We start from the raw sequence: 20,521 nt of genomic DNA on the forward strand, positions 1-20,521 counted from the left end.
ACCTCTCTTCTTCTTTCCCTCCTTTTCTGTTCTTCTTCTCCCCTTCCCACTCTCATCCAACCCCTCCCTTCCCCCTTCTTCTACTTCTTCTTTTCCTTCTTCTTCTTCTTCTTTTTATTCTTCTTCTTCTACTACTACTTCTTCCTCTTCTTCTTTTTCTCCCGCCCTCCTCGGTCCTCCCCTTCCTTCATCGCCCACTCAACCCCCTTCCCCCCCCCCCTCCCGCTCGAGCGTGTGATGCAATGAACCCTCTGCCGTGACAGAGCCGAGGTCGCTTCCATTGTCCATTAAAAGCCTTTGGGTTACTTGGATTTTAACGGTATTTTCCTGATCGTCTTATATATATATATATATATATATATATTGTTGTATATATATATGTTTTATGTGTATATAAATGTGTGTGTGTGTATGTATGTGAGTGTGTGTGTGTTTGTGTACCCGTGCATCCATACATGCGCGTGTGTTTGCGTAACTATATCAAGAGATTTGAGACTATCGGTAGAATTTTCTCGAAGGCGGAGATCATCGCTTGAGCCCCGTTGGGGGGAGGGAGATGGAGAGGGGTCGCAGGGCGTGAAATAAGCCGTTTCCCTCTTCTCGTTCACCAACCCCCTCCCCCTCCTTCTCTCTTCCCCTTCTCCTTCCCCTTCCTCTTCTTCCCTTCCTTCCTCTTCTTCTTCCCCTCCTTTTCCTTCCTCTTCCCCTCCTTCCCCTTCCTCTTCCCCTCTTTCCCCTTCTTCTTTCCCTTCCTCTTCCTCTCCCTCCCTCCCTCCCTCCCTCCCCTTCCCCTTCCTCTTCCCCTCCAACGCACGCCCTTATGTGTCCGAAGAATGAGGAAGATGAAGAGTATTAGAGAGGATCAGGAAGAGGAGGAGGAGGAGGAGGAGAGGTATTACTTAGGCATCAGTAAACACCTGGACTCTCCCCTCTCCACCTCTCCGCCATGTCCCCTCTTTCCTATCCCCTCGCCTATCCTTCTCTCTTCTCCCGTCTCCTTGCCAGTCTCATATCCTTCTCATTCTCTCCGTTATTTTCCCTCTTCTCCTCTTCCCTTTCCTCCTCTCCTCCCATCTCCCCTTTTCTGTTCTTCTTCCCCTCCTCACTTCTCCCCCTTCTCCTCCTCCTCCTCCTTCGTCACTGTTATCTATCCTCTCTCTATCCTCTACCCTCCCCGCTCTCTCCCCTCTCCCTTCTATCCTCAATCCTCTCCCCTCTCCCCTACCCTCCATCTTCAAGCTAGTGTAATACCGTTGTGTATGTCGAAGGGATATTTGTGGAGGGACAATATTGCTCTCCCTCTCGCTCTCTCGCTCTCTCTCTCGCTTTCTGTTGCTGTCGCTCTTCTTCACTTTATATCTATCTGTTTACTCTCCCGTTTGTATTCATCATTCACCTCTCTCTCTCTCTTTCTCTCTCTCTCTCTCTCATGACATGCCGTTTGAAGTGTCTTTATTTCAATCCTCTTTGAATAACAACAACAAAAAAACAATCAAAGACAACGAAAAAATTAAACTTTTTTTTTACACTTCATAACAGAAAAGCAAAAAAAGTCGTTTTGCCAGCCAAGTGTAATTATTATTCGTAACGAGAGGTTCTTATCGGAAGCTTAAAATGAGAGAAGAAAGAGAAAAGAAGAAGGGGAAAAAAAGCCAGCAAAGAGAGGAATAAAAAGAATGATTCCACTATTAAGGCCAGTAATGAGGAACCATTATACAGAACACCTCTCATGTTCCCTGAACCTTGCTATTAAATTTTCCTTGTTTTTTTTTCCTCTTTCTTATTCTTCAAGTCATTCCATTTTTTTTTTCTTCTTCTTTTTCAAATGTCCAAAGTCCTTTGAAATCTCCATTTCGTTTCTTAGCTACAAAAAAGAAAAAGAAAATTCAGATGCTTTTTTTTTTAGCGATGCCACGGAGAGAAGGAGTAGGAATGAAGATAAGAGATAAAGAGAGGGAGAGAAAGATAGGGAAAGAGAGGGAGTGGAGGAGAGAGAGAGGGAGAGGAGAGGGGGAAGGGGGAAGGGGGGAGAGGCAGGTGGCTAATGGCAGCAAGGCTCGGTCTCTTTAGTTTAAATGGCGTTCACAGTTTTTAACATCTTTCTCTGTTCTTTTTTATTCTCTCCTGGATTCTCCCCCGGTCCACGCTTGCTTGCTTTCTTTCTTAACTTCTTTCTTTCTTCTCTCTTTTTTTCTGTTTTCTTTTCTCTCTCGCTCTCTCTCTCTTTCTCACTCTTAATTTTACATCCTCTCTAGTATGTGCCACTTTTTAAAATAATTCATATCTTCATATTTCTTTAATATTATTATCCATCATATATATATATATAGAGAGAGAGAGAGAGAAAGAGAGAAAGAGAGAGAGAGAGAGAGAGAGAAAGAGAGAGAAAGAGAGAGAGAAAGAGAGAGAGAGAGAGACATAGAGAGACAGAGAGAGAGAGAGAGGGAGGGGGAGAGAGCGTGAGATCCCATTCTGCCTCCACGAAAGTCCTTCGCATGCATCTGCGTTTACTTTTTCGAGATGACGACCGCGACGACCTGGGTCTTCACTCTCGCTCGCACCTTCAATCATATGCCTAAGGGAACACATTGACGACTGCGAGGGACGACTACGAGAAGCGAGCAATTAATATGATAATTTTGCATCCCCGCGAGCACGCTGGGAAGCAATTAAGCGGTGCAGGAAATAGGATGAAAGAGGGAGGGAGTGAAGGATAGATGGGGGAGGGGAGGGGGTGAGAGGGAGGGAGGAAGGGTGGGGAAGGGAGGGAGGGGGAGGGAGGGAGGGAAGGAGGGTGGGGGGGGGGGGAAGTATGAGAGGGAGGGATTGTTGTGTAGGAGTGGAGAGGATGGGAGGAGGGGAATGAGGATGGGGGAGGATTGGAGGGACGGGAGGGAGGGAGTGTTGGGGAAGAAAAGTGAGGAAGAAAGAGGAGAGGAAAGAAAGTGGAGGAAGTTGGAGTTGGGGAAGGTGGTGAGAGGATGGAGGAAGAGGAGATAGCGATGGGGGGGAAGGGAGAGGGAGGCGGAGTAGAGTTAGAAGTGGAGAAAGAAAGCGAGAGAGCGAAAAGCAAGAGGAGAAAGAAAAAGAATAAAAAAAAAGAGGAGCCTGTGGGCGGGCGGGAGACCTCCCCCTCCCCCTCTCCACTCCCCATCCCACCCCACCGCCCCCGAACCGCGACGGTAATTTCCGCGTAATTATCATTCTAATGTCTAATGAGATCCGTTTGATTCCGTCGCCGCCATCACCGCTTTGTGCGCAAGCGGGGATGCTTTCAAGCTCGGCGGATATTATTTTATCACTGACTTTATTTTCTCTCTCATTTGGATTCTCAATATTCACATAGTTTGTTTTCATTTGCTTTTATCTCCGTTCTTTATTTGCTTGTTTTTTTGTTTAATTTTCTCTTTGTGTACCTTGAATAATACTTTTCCTTATTTTCTTTTAAGTTATTCCTTTGTATCTATATCTATAAGTTTTTCACCACCGCTGACACATCCTCTTTCTCCCTCCCTCTTCCCTTTCAATTTCATCGCCCTATTCTCTTTCTCCCATTTCCCCTTATCATTTCCTTCTGTTTCCCTCCCTCCTTCACTCCCTTCCATCGATTATTACCCTTCGTTTTACTCCTTTCTGTCCTTCCTTCCCTTTTACCCTCAAAGTTTATCTCTTTCTCCCAATATCTTTGACCCAAGTTTATCTCCGTATTCCCTGTCTTTGCTTTCAGAGTCTCCTCTCCCCATTACGCTTTCCTCCTCCCTTTCACACCCGATTCCCTACTTTATCTTCACCCCCCCCCTCCCCACATCCTCTCTCCCACCTTACCTCCCCCCTTCATCCTCCTTGATTCTCCCTCTCCTTCTAATTATTGTTGACACTCTTCTCACAAAGGTCGCGTCGGGTGCGAGTTATTCGATATAAACCCATGAATAATAAGTGTGTTATCATGTTATTAACAGAACCACAACAAACCTAGTTGTAACGATGATAGCGAAGGATGCACATGGAGACGGCGAAAGGTCTTTGGGTCTAGAATGAAGCCCTGAAGTAGAGGTTCGAACATTTCGAAATCTTGGCGGAAGCAAAACCAACAGAGACAAATATAATAAGGACTTTTTTTTTACGCGTTCTTTCGGAAAATTGTTAAACAGCGTTATAACTCTCAATCAAATAACCATTTTAGGCTTAACATATGAACCTAAACTTGAAAAAAAAACTAAAGTAAAAAGGCATATGTCCGAAACAATGAAGCAGTAAAGTTTGTGAGCGAGACACTGAAGCCGCGATATGAGACACGAAGGCGCGGGGAACGAACTACTGAAACAACAATTCATTCCCTGATAACGTGTCTTCAGGATGAGAAAAGGGGATGGCTCGCCACGCGATGATTTTAATAAAACTTGTAAGACGTTGATGCAAGTTTTACGCTCTTGCTATCGGTCTATCTCTTTCCTCTCTCTCTCTCTCTCTCTATCTATCTATCTCTCTCGCTATCTGTCTCTCTCGCTATCTCTTTCTTTCTCTCTCTCTCTCTCTCGCTAACTCTTTCTCTCTCTCTCTCTCTCTCTCTCTCTCTCTCTCGCTAGCTCGCTCTTATTCTCTATTCCTTAACCATGCTTTCGTTAACCATTATCTTTTCCTTCCTTTACCTATTTATCCTCAAAGTCTCATTTCAACTATTTCAATTTCTCTTTCAACAAATCCGTTCATGAATGTATTCATCTGCTCATTTCCCCCAACCATTTATTTTCCTCCTAAATTTTGCCCTCTTCTCCTATTTGTCTCCTTCGCTCTATTCTTCTCTCTCCTTCTCTTCTTCGTTTCTTTTCGTGATTATCCTCTTCCTTTCAGCCCAACAAAAGTGACGCGGAGGGAAAGTCACGGTAACGAGACTTTGATCCAACCAATTAGAACGTCGGGTTATAAAATCCTTAAGACGTGATTGGATTCTCGTGACGGGAAAAACACCCAGCTCTCTCCTCCGAATGCGCCTACCATAGAGAAAGGATCGAGAGAAAGAGAAGGAGAGAGAGAGAGTATGAGAAAGTTGGAGAGGGGAATGAGGAGGGTGGAGTCAGAGGGAGGGAGGAGAAGGGAGGGGGGAGAGAAAGAGCGAGAGAGAGAGAGAGCAGAGAAAGAGAAGCAAAGACAAACAGACAAACAGAGAACAAGAGCGAGAGAAAAAAAAGGATAATAAACGAATAAGATTAAGGCAGTTTTTTTTTTTCATCGTTCATTACGGCAACAACCAAATCCTTAACACATGACTAATTAAAATAGAAAACAAATCATTTCGTTTTCCGATTGCTCTAAACTATAAATATTTCCTCCCTTTTAATTTTAATTAATGAGCATAAGCCCCTGTCATAACTCTGAAGAGCTAATTTCATAGTTCAGTTTTATTAAATGATTTTACAAGACTTGGAATTTACTTGATGAAATGTTTACTCGGTAGTTTTTTTTTTTTTTTTTTTTTTTTTTTTTTTTTTTTTTTTTTTTTTTTTTTTTTTTTTTTTTTTGCTTAGCGTTGCAATGTCTTTCAAAATGTTTTCCTCGCCGAGACATTCCTTTGCTTAATTTCTGCATGTTAGTGGCCTTGGTATTGCAGCTGTTGCATTATCATCATCACTATTATTGTTATTGTTATTTCTATTATCATTTTTGTTATGTACTATTGTCATTGTCGTTAACATTACTATCATTGTTGTTGTTGATGCGTTTTATAGCTAATATAATTTTTATTATTAATATCTGTATCACTGCTATTGTCTATCCTTATTTTATCGCCTTCTTCCTCTTCTCTTTTTTTCTCATTATCTTCATCTGCCTTGTTTACATCCAATCACATCTTTATCTTCTTCTTTGTATCGTCTTCTCTATCGTCAGCTTTCGCTCTCTCCTTTTCTTTGCAGGAAATTGTTATATCGTGAGACTTCTCTTCTCTTCAATTCCTCTTATTCTTTGATTGGCTTTATTTCCCCTTTCGCTTTATTGGTTGTTCTCCTTCCTCTTCCATCGTCTAATTTCTGATTCTGCTATTTCCAATGTTAATTTTCTTACTTTAGTAAATGCAGATGGGCAATATTTTGGAGATAAAATCTACGGGCCAACACCCATGCTTCACATACCTTGGTTACACGTAGGTATTTGTAATTAACTTGATAATGATCCATCCGTCGCGTCCTTCATGCCTTTCATTAAATATTTTTTTTCTCTCTCTTTTTTCCGTTCTTAAATCTGTTCTTGACAATTTTACTTCAAACATTCAGTAGCTTTCATTTTGTATTTATTCATTTGGTTAGAATGTAAAGAAGACCAATGTGTGTTTTTGAAATGTGTGTGTGTGTGAGTGAGCGTGTGCGTGTATGTGTGCATGTGCGTGTGCCAGTATGTGTGCGTATGCCCATAAATTTCGAAACCGAAAGAGGAAGCTCCTGATAGAGGCAAATCTATGGGTTTGATTTGGTTCGCTTCCCGGTCGTGTTCCAGGAAAGGCATGTCGTTTCAAAGATGGAATGGCTGGATGATGATTTGAGTAGAGTGGGGTCGGGGTGGGGGTGGGGGTGGGGGGTCTTTTTGTCCACTGTTGTTGGTTGTTCTTGTTCTTTTCTTTTTCATTCTTGTATCTATGATCGTTTATCTTTATTTGATTTTTTTCTCTTCGTTTTCTTCTTCTGCCTATCATGATTATTTAATCCCTTCCCACTGCCCTAATCCATTATAATTTATTACTTTTATTTTCCCCAAAAAAATATCCTCTACTCCCTTCATTCCCCCCATCCTAACACTACACCCTTCTCTCCCTTCCTTTTCCTTCCCACTCTTCCTCTCCCTTACTCTCATCCCCCTTTTCCATCTCCCCTTTCCCCTGTCCTACCCCTTTCCCTTCCGGTCCCTTCTCCTCTTCAACTCCTCCTCCCTCCTTACCTCCCCTTCCCTTTCCCCCCTCTTCTTCCCCTTCTCTAGGGCCCCCTTCAACCGGCCGCTTGGGACGAGGCCCTCCACCTAACAGACCGCAGTCGATGCCCTTGAGTAGGAGGGGGGAGGAGGGCGGATGGGGAGGGAGGGAAGGAAGGGATGGGGGGAAGAGGTGGAGGCGGAGGGAGGGAAGGAAGGAATGGGGGGAAGAGGTGGAGGCGGAGGGAGGCGATGAGGAAGAGGGAGACGGGTGGAGGAAGGGGTGGGAAGAGGAGTTGGTGGAGGTGCAAGGTGTGAGGGGGGAGGGGTGGGTGCGTAGACAGTGGAGGTAGAGTAGGAGAAGGAAGGGGGAAGAGGCAGAATAGGAGGAAGAGAAATGATAAAAGGGGACACAGAAGAAAGTTTGAATAAGAAAGGGAGAAGATAAAAAAGGAAAAAGGGAAAGTAGGAAAAACATGAATTTAGGAGGTTCTGAGGAAGAAAAAGGAAGAAAAAGAAAACTAACAAACTAGACCATAATATCAGAAATAAGCAGGAGCGAAATACGAAAGGAAAACAGGACATATAAAAGCGACGAAACAGAAAACGACTGCAATAAGGTGTTTCTAAAGGTCATTTCCCGGCCCCTCCCTGTGACCAATGCGCACTAACACAATCACAATCGCTCTAATTACGCTGCAAAGTCATTACTCGGACTCAGCAACTACAAGCTCAATTAGCAACTGCCATTGGACCAAATAGACGCCTATTAGCAAGTGAATCTTACACTTGAGGAATTACTTGGCTTGTGTCCTCGCGCGGAGATTGGCGGCGCGGGTAATCGGGTATCTCTCATTACGGGAACATGATTGCCATGGGCGTTATTGGTGTGGGATGATAGGTCTGGTCGGTTCTCTCTTTCTCTTCTTTTTCGGTTTTATTTCCCTCTCTTACCCTGGCGCTCTCTCTCGCTATCTATCTATCTATCTTCTCTCTATCTTCTCTCTCTCTCTCTTCTAGCTCTCTTCTATCTTCTCTCTTTCCCTCCCCCACTCTCTCTCTTCTCTCTCTCTTCTCTTTCTCTCTCTTCTCTTTCTCTCTCTTCTCTTTTTTCTCTATTTTCTCTCTCTCTACCTTCTCTCTTCTCTCTTTCTCTCTTCTCTCTTTCTCTCTTCTCTCTTTCTCTCTTCTCTCTTTTTCTCTTCTCTCTTCCTCTCTCTTCTATCTCTCTTCTATCTTTTCTCTTCCCCCCCCCCCACCCATCTCTCTCTCTCTCTTTCTCTCTCTCTCTCTGTCTCTCTCTCTCTCCCTCACCCCTCTCTTTCTCTTTCTCTCTGCTCTCTGGTGTCCTTTTGTGTCCTGTAGGCGCGATGAGGAAGAGGGGAGGGAGGAGGCCGTGGTGGGGTAGAGGAGTTGGTAGGAGAAGATGCAAGGGGGGAGGGGGGGGGGGTGGATGCGTAGACAGTGGAGGTAGAGTAGGAAAAGGAAGGGGGAAGAGGCAGAATAGGAGGAAGAGAAATGATAAAAGGGGACACAGAAGAAAGTTTGAATAAGAAAGGGAGAAGATAAAAAAGGCAAACGGGGGAAAAGTCGGAAAAACTGAAATTTAGGAGGTTTGAGGAAAGAAAAAAGGAAGAAAAAGAAAACTAACAACTGACATAATAATCAGAATAGCAGGGCGAAATACGGGAAAGGACACAGCCCGACCTATTAAAGCGACGAAACAGACACGACTGCAATAAGGTGTTTCTAAGGTCATTTCCGGCCCCTCCGGTGCCAATTGCGATAACACAATCACAATCGCTCGAATTACGTGCAAAGTCATTACTCGGGCTCCAGGCAACTAAAGTCAATTTAGCATTGCCCTTGGACCAAATAGACGCCTATTAGCAAGTGAATCTTACACTTGAGGAATTACTTGGCTTGTGTCCTCGCGCGGAGATTGGCGGCGCGGGTAATCGGGTATCTCTCATTACGGGAACGTGATTGCCATGGGCGTTATTGGTGTGCGATGATAGGTCTGGTCGGTTCTCTCTTTCTCTTCTTTTCGGTTTTATTTCCCTCTCTTACCCTGGCGCTCTATGTATCTATCTATCTATCTATCTTCTCTCTATCTTCTCTCTTCTGTTCTATGTCTTTTCTAGTTTCTTCTATTTCTCTTTTTCCTCCCCACATTTTCTTTTATTTCTGTCTCTTTTCTCTTTTCTTTTCTCTTTTCACTTATTTCTCTATTTTTTCTTTCTATTTCATTTCTTCTTTCTTTCTTCTATTTTTCTATCTTTTCTCTTCCCCCCCCATCTCTCTCTCTCTCTTTCTCTCTCTCTCTCTGTCTCTCTCTCTCTCTCCCACCCCTCTCTTTCTCTTTCTCTCTCTGGTGGTCCCTGTATCTTGATTAATCATATCGAATCATTTCTATCATCATATCTGTCATCTGTGAAGTAAAATTCAGCGACAGAATAATTATTAACATTACCAACCCATCAATACTATTATTACTATCATTACAAACACCCTTCAGTTTTCTCTCCATTGTCATTCTCCTTTTACATCTATTGGAGCTCCCCTCCTTCATCACTCTTCGTTCCCCGCTTCCTTTTTCGATTCTACCTGTATCCCTACGTGTATCCCTACCCCCTTACTGACACCTTTATCCCTGCCCCCTACAGACACCTTTATCCGTGCCCCCTACCGACACCTTCACCCTTACCCCTACCCCCCTACCCCCTACTAACACCACCACCCCTACCCCAACCACCCCTCCCCTCTACCCCCTACCGACACCTCGACCCCTACCCCCACCACCCCTACCCCCTACCCCCTACTAACACCACCACCCCTACCCCCTACCAACACCCCTACCCCCACCACCCCTACCCCCTACCGACACCACCACCCCTACCCCCTCTACCTCTTCCTTCCATACGGTCTCAAATACTCATTCAAAGTGACAGGTCCAATGGATACGAGATCTGGGCTAAATCCTACTACCGATACCAGTATTTAATCAGTTAAATATTTACTTGTTACTTAATACGGAAAGGATGTTCGTACCCTACAGTTGTGTGTGCGAAGGAAGGGTGTAAGGGAAAGTGAGAGGGGAGAGAGAGGGATGTAGAGAGAAAGAGCGAGGGAGCAGAAAGAGAAAACGGGGGAAGTGAAATGGAGAAAAAGGGTAGGAGAAAGGGAGAAAAGGGAAGGAGAGAAGGAGAATGGGGGAAGGAAAGAGTGAAATGAAAGGGGGAAGGAGAGAGGGACGAAGAGGGAAGGAGAGAAGGAGAAAAAGGGAAATATGGGTAAAACATGAATACAGACTAATGTACAGTGGCGCATGTACAAAGATTAATGAAAAAGCCAAAATATTTTCATTGTCATTGTGGTTGTATCTTATTTGGAAAGTGTAGACTGACCGTTTTGCGTTATGACCATTATCATTCATAGATATGCCGGTAAAAGCATCAGTGTTTCTGACATTAAAGGTGCTACATTCACGCCAAAAACATGAACCCAGTGGCCTACTCCTCTACCCCCCGTCCTTCGCATCTCTCTCTCCCCTCACCCTCACCCTCTCTGTCAACTTCTCATCTCAATCTCCTCCCTCTCTCCTCGCCCCTCCTCCTCACCGTCCCTTCCCTCCCCCCTCCCCTCCCCTCTTCCCTCAACCTCCTCCTTTCCCCCCACTTTATTCGACCTTTGACCTTATACATTCGGGATACCAGTCCAGAACAGATGCTTCTAGAACACAACGGCAGGAAGGTCCGTTTAACCCACTGTCATGAAACTTGACTTTCATTTCTCTTTCTTCTCTTTTTCTCTCTTCCCTTTCCTTCTCTTCTATTATATTGTAACATATTCTATTCACTTTTCCTCTCTTTTCTTCTCTTCCCTTCCCTTCCCTATTCTTCTCTTCTCTTCTCTTCTCTGCTCTTCTCTTCTCTTCCCTTCCCTTCCCTTCACTTCCCTCCATTTCCCTTCTCTTCTCTTCTCTTTTCTTCTCTTCTCTTCTCTTCCCTTCCCTTCCTTTCCCTTCTCTTCTCTTCTCTTCTCTTCCCTTCCTTTCCCTTCTCTTCTCTTCTCTTCTCTTCCCTTCCCTTCCCTTCCCTTCCCTTCTCTTCTCTTCCCTTCTCTTACCTTCTCTCTCTCTCTCTTTCACCCTCACACTCTCACCCTCCAGCCTTCAATAATTTCATTAAACTGTCAAAGCTTAAATGACGTTGCCGAATCTATAATTCCGAGTGCGATGGCATTGTTGAGCCTAAAATGAATCCAGATTTATATATAGATTTTGTCTGTGTGATTCTAAATGTTAAAAGTTTGTAGTGATGTGTTAATTATCTATGAATGTTGATAGGAATGATCGATTGCCGACTAAACAGGTGTGAAATTACGTAAGGGAAAGAGGAAAAGGACAATGAAAGAGAGAGAGATGGGGGGAGGGGGAGGGGGGGAGGGAGGGAATAGCATTACAAATTGGGCGAAATATGAGATAAACGAATACTACAGGAAAAAAATACAAATAGTCGTTTTACATTGACAACTCTACGGGGATCAACCCCCTCGTTTCACTTACAATGCCAATAACAATTTTCCTTTAACTGGAAAAGCTAATTGAACCAGTTGAAAGTTAACTATCAAATATAAACAAAAGTATGCCTTTAATGGTAATGCTAGCACGCATCACAGGCATTATCAAGCTTATAATTGGTGTATAATTGTTCCAGTTTTTATATTACTTCGTGAACCTGAAGGGTTTATCAGACACGGAAGAGTAGTCAGGAGGAACAGCAGCAGAAGCAGAGGCAGCAGAAGCAGCACGAGCAGCAGCGTTTTGCAGAAAAGGCAGTGGCTGGGCATCACCCTCGCCCCACATAAAAAAAACTCTTACCTGAATTACTCTTTTTTTTTTACCCGACGCGTGAACTGTTTTCGGCCATCACATTAGTAAATTAAATGTGGTCGTATAAATGCTGTAAAGGGCTGATGTAGCCCACCATTCCATCACCCTCTGCATTTGGAAAGGGTGAGCAGCCTACGTCAAATCCACGCTTTTATCATCACGAAAACCAAACCAAACGACTAATCATCAATTATCAATTATAATCATCTTATCATAGATTTTTTTAAATCCTTCTCTACCCTAAAACCCCAAAACCAACCACCTTAAAAATACCCTAAAAAGATCCCCCCACATCCTACCTTGCCAACAACCCACGTAGATCGCCGGGAGAGAAAAGGATCTACCTGGCAGGACACAGAAGGATTTATCACTCGCCTGGGCTGTCTCTCAGGCACGCGATCTCGCAATGTCCTGACTCGGGGAGGGGGAAGGGGGGATCAGGGGTGAGGGAGGGAAGGAGGGAGGTAGGGAAGAGTTTAATGGGGGAGAGGGAGGAAGAGGAGGGTGCTAAAATGGGTAGGGAGAGGGAGGAAAGGAGAGTGCTAAAATGGGTAGGGAGAGGGAGGAAAGGAGAGTGCTAAAGAGGGTAGAGAGAGGGAAAAAAGGGGGGAGGGAGATGAGCGGTGGGGGAAAAGGGAGGATAAATAGGGAGGTGGGAGGAAAAGGAACGGGGAGGGGGGGGGGAGGTAGTCCCTGAGAGGCCTGACCTTAATTACTATTGGTGCAGGAGCTCGTTTTCACTGTGTGTGTATGTGTGCATGTGTGTGTTTATGTGTGTGTGAGTGTGAGTGTGTGTGTGAGTGTGTGTGTGTGTGCCTCTGTGTGTGTGTGTGTGTGTTTGTATGTGTGTGTGCGTGCGTGTGTACATGCTTTAACATACCCATCTAACTTTAGAAACAGCGGGAAAACAAGGTGTATCAAGAGTCCGAGATTAATAAGGCCGATTTCTTTTTTTTTTTTTTTTTTTTTTTTGGGGGGGGGGGGAATGTGCGCAATCAGACGAACACGAATTCCAAATTTGAAAAAAAAAAATAGAAAAGGTTCCTAAAAATCACATTTTTTGTGTCTTTACGACTTTCTTTTACATTAAGTCGTTTTCCTACAACATCGTCTTGCCTTACTCCTATTTCTGCTCCTCCTCCTCCTCATCATCATCCCCTTAATCTTCCTCTTCCTCCTCCCTCCCTCTCTCCCTCCCTCTTTCCCTTTCTCCCTCCATCCCTTTCTCCCTCCATCCCTTTCTCCCTCCATCCTTCCCTCCTCATCATCATCAACATCATAATCATCATCATAATCATCATCTCTTTAATCTTCCTCTTCCTCCTCCCTCCTTCTCCCTCCTCCCTCCTCCCTCTTCCCTCTTCCCTCCTCTTCCTCCTCCCTCCTCCTCCTCCTCCACCCTGTTCTCCCTCCTTCCTTCGTCCTAGTCCCTCCTCCCTCCTCCTTCCACCCTTCCTTCCTCCTTCCCTCCTCCCTCCTCCCTCCACCCTCCTCCCTCCACCCTCCTCCCTCCTCCTCCCTCCTCCTCCTCCTCCCAAGACACGACAAGTTAATGCACTGTCATCATCATTTCATTCCGACATCATTCCCGGCGGGTCTCAGGAAAGGAGAAAAAATATCTTATCCTCTCCAGTCTCGGTTAATGAAGAAATCTCGAGGCGGTTCGGGTGAAAGGTTCTATCTATCGCTCTCTTACCTCACGCTCTCTTTCTCTCTTTCGCTATTTCTCTCTTACATGCTTTCTCTCTTTTATTATTTCTCTCTTTCTCTCTTTCATGCTTTTTCTCTTTCTCTATTTCTCTCTTTTATTCTTTCTCTATTTCTCTCTTTCATGCTTTCTCTCTTTCTCTATTTCTCTCTTTCATGCTTTCTCTCTTTCTCTATTTCTCTCTTTCATGCTTTCTCTCTTTTTCTATTTCTCTCTTTCTCTATTTCTCTCTTTCTCTCTAAAATTCACAGTCTTTGTCTCTCCACCTTTCTGTTTCCGTTTCCGTCTTCCTTACTATTACCCTTTTCCTCACATTTGCTCTCTCTCTCTCTCTTTCCCCTTTCCCTCTCCCTCTCCCTCTGTTTCTCCTTCTCCTTCTCTTTCTCTTTCTCCTCCTCCCTCTCCCTATCCTTCACCCTCGCCTTCTCCCTTTCCCTCACTCTCACCCTCTCCCTCACCCTCACCTTCGCCCTCACCTTTTCCCTTTCCCCAACCCGTTCTCCCGCACCTTCTCTCTCTCTCCCTCTCCCTCTCCCTCTCTCCCTCCCCCTCCCCTTCTCTCTCCCCCTCTCTCTCCCTCCCTCCCTCCCCCTCCCCTCCCTCCCTCCCTCCCTCCCTCCCTCCCTCCCTCCCTCCCTCCCTCTCCCTCCCTCTCTCTCTTTCCATCCTTTCCATCCCTCTCCCTCCTCCTCACACAAGCCCCCAATCATCACTCGCTCCCAGCCTCATCGCAACTTCGCGCCTTTCCTCATCTCTTGTCACTGAGCGCTCGCACCCACACCCGCCCGACGCGACGCGACGGGAAGCCCCTATTGTCACGGGAATCATTTGCCGATACTTCCACTCCGGTCACTTTTGCTCTAAGAGGGTTGGGCGACACTCTGTCTGTCTGTATGTATGTATGTCAGTCTGTCTGTCTGTCTGTCTGTCTGTCTGTATGTATGTCTGTATGTCTGTCCCTCTGTCTGGCTGGCTGTTTGTTTCTCTGTCTATCTATCCGTCTGTCTGTCTGTCTGTCTGTCTGTATGCATGTCTGCATATCTGTCTGTTTGTTTCTCTGTCTATCTATCCGTCTGTCTGTCTGTATGTGTGTCTGTTTGTTTGTATGTCTATCCGTCTGTCTGTTTGTTTGTTTGTCTGTATACATATCCGTCTGTCTGCCTGTCTGTCTGTCTGTGTTTGTCTTTGTATTCGTTTGTATGCCTGTCCTATTACTATTTGTTAGTTTGTTTGATTGCTTATATGTCTGTCTGTGTCTCTGATTTCACCTTCTCTCTTGATTCATCTCCTCATCCTCCAGCATCTCTTCTCTCTCTCATCTCTTCTCGCTAACTCACTCATTCCCTCCCTCCCTCCATTCTCCCTCCCTCCCTCTCTCCCTCCCTCCTTCCCTTCTCCCTCCTTCCCTCTCTTCTCCCTCCCTCCCTCCCCCCTCCTAAATGGGTACTTGTGAGACTCAATAATGATTTCCATCCGGGCCCGACAAGCAAATTTCCTTTCTTCTACTCCAAGTTTCCAGTCGGTTTCCATTGCTTTCGTTTGCCTTTTTGCTCTCTGCTCTCTGCCTTTCTCTTGTCTCATTTTCTATCCTCATTTTCCTGTTTTTTCTTTTTTATCGTGCTGTATAATATAGCATCATTATCTTAATTATTATTCTTCTTACATTTTTTCCAACGTTACATCCCTTCCACCTCCATCACAACCTCTCTCTCTTCTCTTCTCTTCACTTCCTCTCTTCTTTGCTCCACCTCATCCTCCATCACCCACATTATTACATCTCCCCTTCCTCATCATCAACCTCTTCCACCTTGTCCTCCCTTTCCCTCATCCACTCCCAGCTACCCCTTCCCCAGGCCCTTCATCACCTTCCCCACTACCCCATCATCCCCCACCACCCCTCCTCCTTCACCCCTCCCCCACCACCACCTACGCTGCCTCCAAGCCATGTATCTCTTCGATGACGCAATCACGGGAGCTGTCCCGCGAGGCAAAGGGCCAGAGAGAAAGAGAGGGAGGGAGAAAGAGAGAGAGAGAGAGAGAGAATGAGAGAGAGAGAGAGGGGGGAGGGGGAGGGGGAGAAACAAAGAGAGAGAGAGGGGGGGAGGGAGGGAGAGATAAAGAGAGAGAGAAGGGGGGGAGAGAAAGAGAGAGGGGGGAGGGAGAGAGAGAGAGAGAGCGACAGAAACTGATGACTGATCGGATCAGACAGACCTGATTGGGAAATTCTGCTTTAATATTTTATTAAATCCTTTTTCTTTTTAATTCTTTGACTTCCCATGTCCGTTTCATTATACAAATTTAGCATTTTTTTAGATGTTTTTTTTTAACTGACGGGCAGTTATTCTTGCTAATATGAGTGTTAGCTTCCCCCCCCCCCTCTAAAAAAGAATAATCGTGTTAGTTGGAAATCTGGTCGATGTTGCTGTTGTTGTTGTAAGTGTTGCATTTTTTAAAGGCTTATAGGACAGTTTTTTTAAAGGAGTTTTATTGCTCTCTTGTTGTCTTTCTCGCTCTCTCTGTTTTTATTCTTCTTATACATATTCTTGTCTCTCACTTTTACTTTCACTTTTTCTCTCTTTGTCTTTCCCTTTCCCACTCTTCCTCTAATCGTCCTTCTCTTCGTTTTCCTTTCTTCCCCTCTTTCCTTCTTCCCTTCATCCCCTCTTCTCTCTCCTTTTTTCCAACCCTTCCTACCTCTTACCCTACCTCTCCCTTCTCTTATCTTCCCTCTCCCTCTCCTTTTTCCTCCCCCCCTCCATCCACTCGCTCCCCCTCCCTCTCACTCCTCCCCCTCCACCTCCCTCTCTCTCCCCCCTCCCCCTCCCTCTCTCTCCCTCTTCCTCCCTCCCTCTCTCTCTCCCCTCTCCCCCCTCTCTCCCCCTCCCTCCTCTCCCTCCCCTCTCTCCCTCCTCTCCCTCCCCCTCCCTCCCTCCTCTCCCTCCCCCCTCCCTCTCCCTCCCCCTCCCTCCCCCCTCCCTCTCACTCCTCCCTCTCCCTCCCTCCCAACTTTTCCTTCTCCTTCTCCTTCTCCTCCTGTTCCTTCTCCTTCTCCTCCTATTCCTTCTCGTTCTCCCTTCTACTTTTCCTTTTCTTTCTCATTCTCATTTTCCTTTTCCTTCTCCTTCTTATCCTCTTCCTCCCCTTCCTTACCCTTTCTTCCCCTCCACCCCCCCACCCCTTCCTCCCCCTTTCCTCCCTCTCCCTCCCCCCTCCCTCCCTTCTCCCTCCCTCCCCCCCTCTCCCCCACCCCTCTCCTTCCCCCTCCCCTTTCTTCCCCTCCCCTCCCCCTCCCCCCTCTTCCTTCCTTTCCCCCCCTCCCCACTCCTTCCTCCCTCCCCCCTCTCCCCCCCCCTCTCACCTCCCTCCTCCCCTCCCTTCCCCTCCTTTCCTTTTCTTTCTTCTCTTACCTCCCCACCCTTCGCATCACCTCCCCCCCCCCCTCCCTCCCCCCTCCCCCCCCCCCCCCCCTTCCTCCCCCCACCCCTTTCATCCCCCTTTCTCCCCCCCCTCCCCCCCTCCGTCCCCTTCCTCCCCCCACCCCTTTCATCCCCCTTTCTCCCCCCCCCCCTCCGTCCCCTGGATATCCCTCGCTTCTCGAACTCCTCCAACTTCCGACGTCGGGAGACACGACGGCAAAACCTCAATGGAAAAGCCCCCCAAAGTAACAGGCGTTCTTGGCAGTAGCTGGTTGTTGCCTCTTCTCCTATGTCTCCTCGTCATCTACTTTCTTTCTTCTCTTCTATTTCCTTTTATTGTTGTCTTTCTCTCTCTCTATTTCCCATTCCTTTCCGTACTTTTTTTTTCGTTTTTTTTCTTTCCTCTTCTGAAAGGAAGAGATATAGAGAGAAAGCCAGAGAGGGAAAGAGAAGGAGAAAGAAAAATAGAGAGAGAACGAGAGAGTGAGAGAGAAAGGGGAGAGGAGAAGTGAGAAGAGAAGAGAAGAGAAGCAAAGTGAGAGATAAGAAGAAAAAAAAAACAGAAAGAAAGAGAGTGAAACAGAGGGAAGACGAGAGAGAGAAGAGAAGCAAAGTGAGAGATAAGAAAAGAAAAAAACAGAAAGACGAGAGAGAGAAGAGAAGCAGCCAACCCTCACGAGAGTCCGAGGGTAAGTAACACCGTGACCTCTGAGGGAGACGCTGGCGGCCGAGGCTGTAGAAAACGATGATGGAGCGCGGTTAAGGGGTAACTCTTCCAGATAAACATTAAACTTTGGCAATTACCCTCGCACTTCCGAAGGCGAAACAGCGACCATTAGAAAGGCGAACCTTAATATATCACTCTAAGGCGACCTTTTCCGTTTTTCCGCTTCCATGGTTGGTTTTGGTGTCAAGGAGGGAGGTGGGGGGGGGGGGTAGTTTTTCCTTTTAATTTTATCTCATTCTCTCTCTCTCTCGCTCTCTCTTCCTTTCTCTCCTCTCTCTCTTCTCGTCTCCTCCTCCTTCTCATTTTCCTTCTCTTCCTTCTCCTTTTCCTTCTCCTTCTCCTTCCTCTTCTTCTTCCTCTTCTTTTTCTTCTTCTTCTTCTTTTCCTCCTCCTCCTCCTCCTTTTCCTTCTTCTTCTACTCCTCTTTTTTTCCTTTTTCTCCTCTTCCTTCTCCTTCTCCTTCTTCTCCGTTACCCTCTCCTTCTTATTTTCCTCCCTCTCTTCCTCTCTCCCTCTCCCTCCCTCTCTTTCTCTCTCTCTCTCTCCCTCTCGCCTCCATTTCTCATAGCTTTCTCGTCCTGCGGCTGTTATCGTGTTTTACGAAGCAGCGGTCGTGTTGCGCTGTGATTCTTAACTACAGCCGTCCTTCTCTGAGATAAACTGTAAATGAGAAGGAGTAACGTAGCCACGTGAACGGGAGGAGTGGGAGGGAGGGAGAGAAGGAAGGAGGGAGGGAGAGAAGGAAGGAGGAAGGGAGGGGGGAGGCAGACGGGGAGGGAGGGAGGGAGGGAGGGAGGGAGGGAGAGAGAGGGAGGGGGGAGAGAAGGAAGGAGGGAGGGAAGGAAGGTGGAAGGGAGGGAAAGAGGGAGATAAGAAGTGGTGAAAGGAAAGGTTTGAAAGTTGAGGGGATGGAGGGAGAGAGAAAGGAAGGAAAGAAGGAGGGGAGGTAGGTAGGGAAGAGGGAGTAGGAAGGAGGGTAGAAGGGAAGGATGGAAAGAGAAGGAAGGGGGAAGGGAGGTAAGCAGGAAATGAGAGAAGATGGAGAAAGGTGGATGGTAAGAAGGAGAACGAAAGGAGTGGAAATAGAAATGTGAAAAATGGAAGGAATAAGATCACAGAACGAGGGAAAGGGAAAAGGAAAGACGAAAGGAGAAAAACAAGAATAGAGAGGAAAGGAAGGAGGTGAGAAGGCGGAAGGGGGAAGAAGGGGAATCGCCGATGTTGCACTGCGAACTTGCAAGTCTAGTTGATGTTGCAAATCCGTGAGTTCAGAAGGATCTTTTTGCATCGGCCTTCTTTCTTGTAATGTTTGCTTTTGCTTGTTATGATTGCAATTTTATTTCTATTGTTATCGTTATTAAGTGCTTGATCATCGCCATTAACAGACCCAACAACAGCAGAATGATTATCATCGTTATCATTACTGTTATCATTATCATTACGAGTGTTATCAGTACAAACACTGTCATCAATTAGAAATATTTCATTATTATCATGAGTTTTATTATCATACCAATATCATTATTATTATTATTATTATTATCATTGTCTTCGTTGTTATCCTCATTATCATCATTATCACTGCTATTATTTTTATCATTATTATTGGTATTATCATTATCATCATGTTTGATATTATTGTTAGCATTACTATTATTGTTATTGTTATCATTATCACTATCATGCTCATCATCATTATCACCATCATCATTATTATGATATTGACTCCATTTACCATCGCACCAATACCATCCTCCGAATCACCATCATCATAACTACCATTAACTACCATTATTACCACCATTACTATCAGCAAGACCTCCTTCCATACCTCCCCCCCCCCCAGCCAGCGCAGAGGAACCACAAGCCGCCACGCATTCCAGCCACGTTCCCAATTCCAAGCGGACTTTATCTGTGTTCGGTTCCTGAGCTCAGATGGTTGATACAAGCTATTCTGGTTATGCTTCGTGTGAGCGGGGACTTCGAATCTGGGAGGGGGGGGGGTTGTGTGTGTGTGTGTGTGTGTGTGTGTGTGTGTGTGTGTGTGTGTGTGTGTGTGTGTGTGTGTGTGTGTGTGTGTGTGTGTGCTTCAGTTTCCTTTGTTTTTGTTTGGTTAGTTTTGTTTTTGTTTTTCTTTTTTGGGATTTCTTTGTGTCTGTCCTTGTTTTCATTCTATTACTTACTCTTTCTTTCACTCTCCCGTCTCTTCTCTCGGTCTCCTTGTCTTTTTCTCAATCACTCCCTTACTTGTCCGTCACTCTCATTTCTCCTCCCTTCCTCGCCCTCTCTTACCCTCACCATAATCCTCTCCCTCACCCTCTCTTACCCTCACCATAATCCTCTCCCTCACACTTACATTACAACCTCCATCTTCACCCTTATCTTTACTCTATCCTCTTCTCTCCCCTTCCTTTCTTCTCCCTCTCTCTTACACTCCCTCGCACTCACCTCCCCCCTTTCCCAACTCCCACCTCCCTCTTCTCCTTCCCCCCCACCCTCTCTCTTCTCCTCACTCTCTCTCCCTCTTCTCTTTCCCCTCACTTTCCCCCTTCCCCTCAGCTTCTCTCTCTCTCTCCTCTCACTCTCTCTCCCTCTTCTCTTTCCCTTCCCCTCACCCTCTCTCTCTCCCCTCACCCTCTCTCTCTCTCCTCTCACACTAGAGCCTAAAAGAAACCCAGTGTAGATATTTGCATATATTCATAGCCTGTGCAAACTCTCCTTCCGTATCACTTCTTCAGCATGTCTGCCTAAGTTGTTTGTGGCAGACGGAACTCTTACCAAAGGGAAAATATTATCATAAGTCTCACCGGAACCATATTTTGTCCCGCTCCCTAAACAGACACGCGGGGAATTAAATTATATGTGGGTATTGTGTTTTT

The 20,521-nt window shown here is 45.9% G+C and overlaps 1 protein-coding gene across 1 annotated transcript in view; it reads right to left on the reverse strand.

Annotated features, from left to right (window-relative positions):
• Positions 1-20,521, reverse strand: part of LOC122245775 (uncharacterized) — a 211,950-nt gene that overhangs the window by 58,608 nt on the left and 132,821 nt on the right. The gene's annotated exons all lie outside the window — the stretch shown is intronic.

The sequence above is a fragment of the Penaeus japonicus genome, unplaced genomic scaffold (genome assembly GCF_977035675.1).
Source record: "Penaeus japonicus unplaced genomic scaffold, GWHDUDI00000001_assembly GWHDUDI00000002, whole genome shotgun sequence".
Lineage (NCBI taxonomy): Eukaryota > Metazoa > Arthropoda > Malacostraca > Decapoda > Penaeidae > Penaeus > Penaeus japonicus.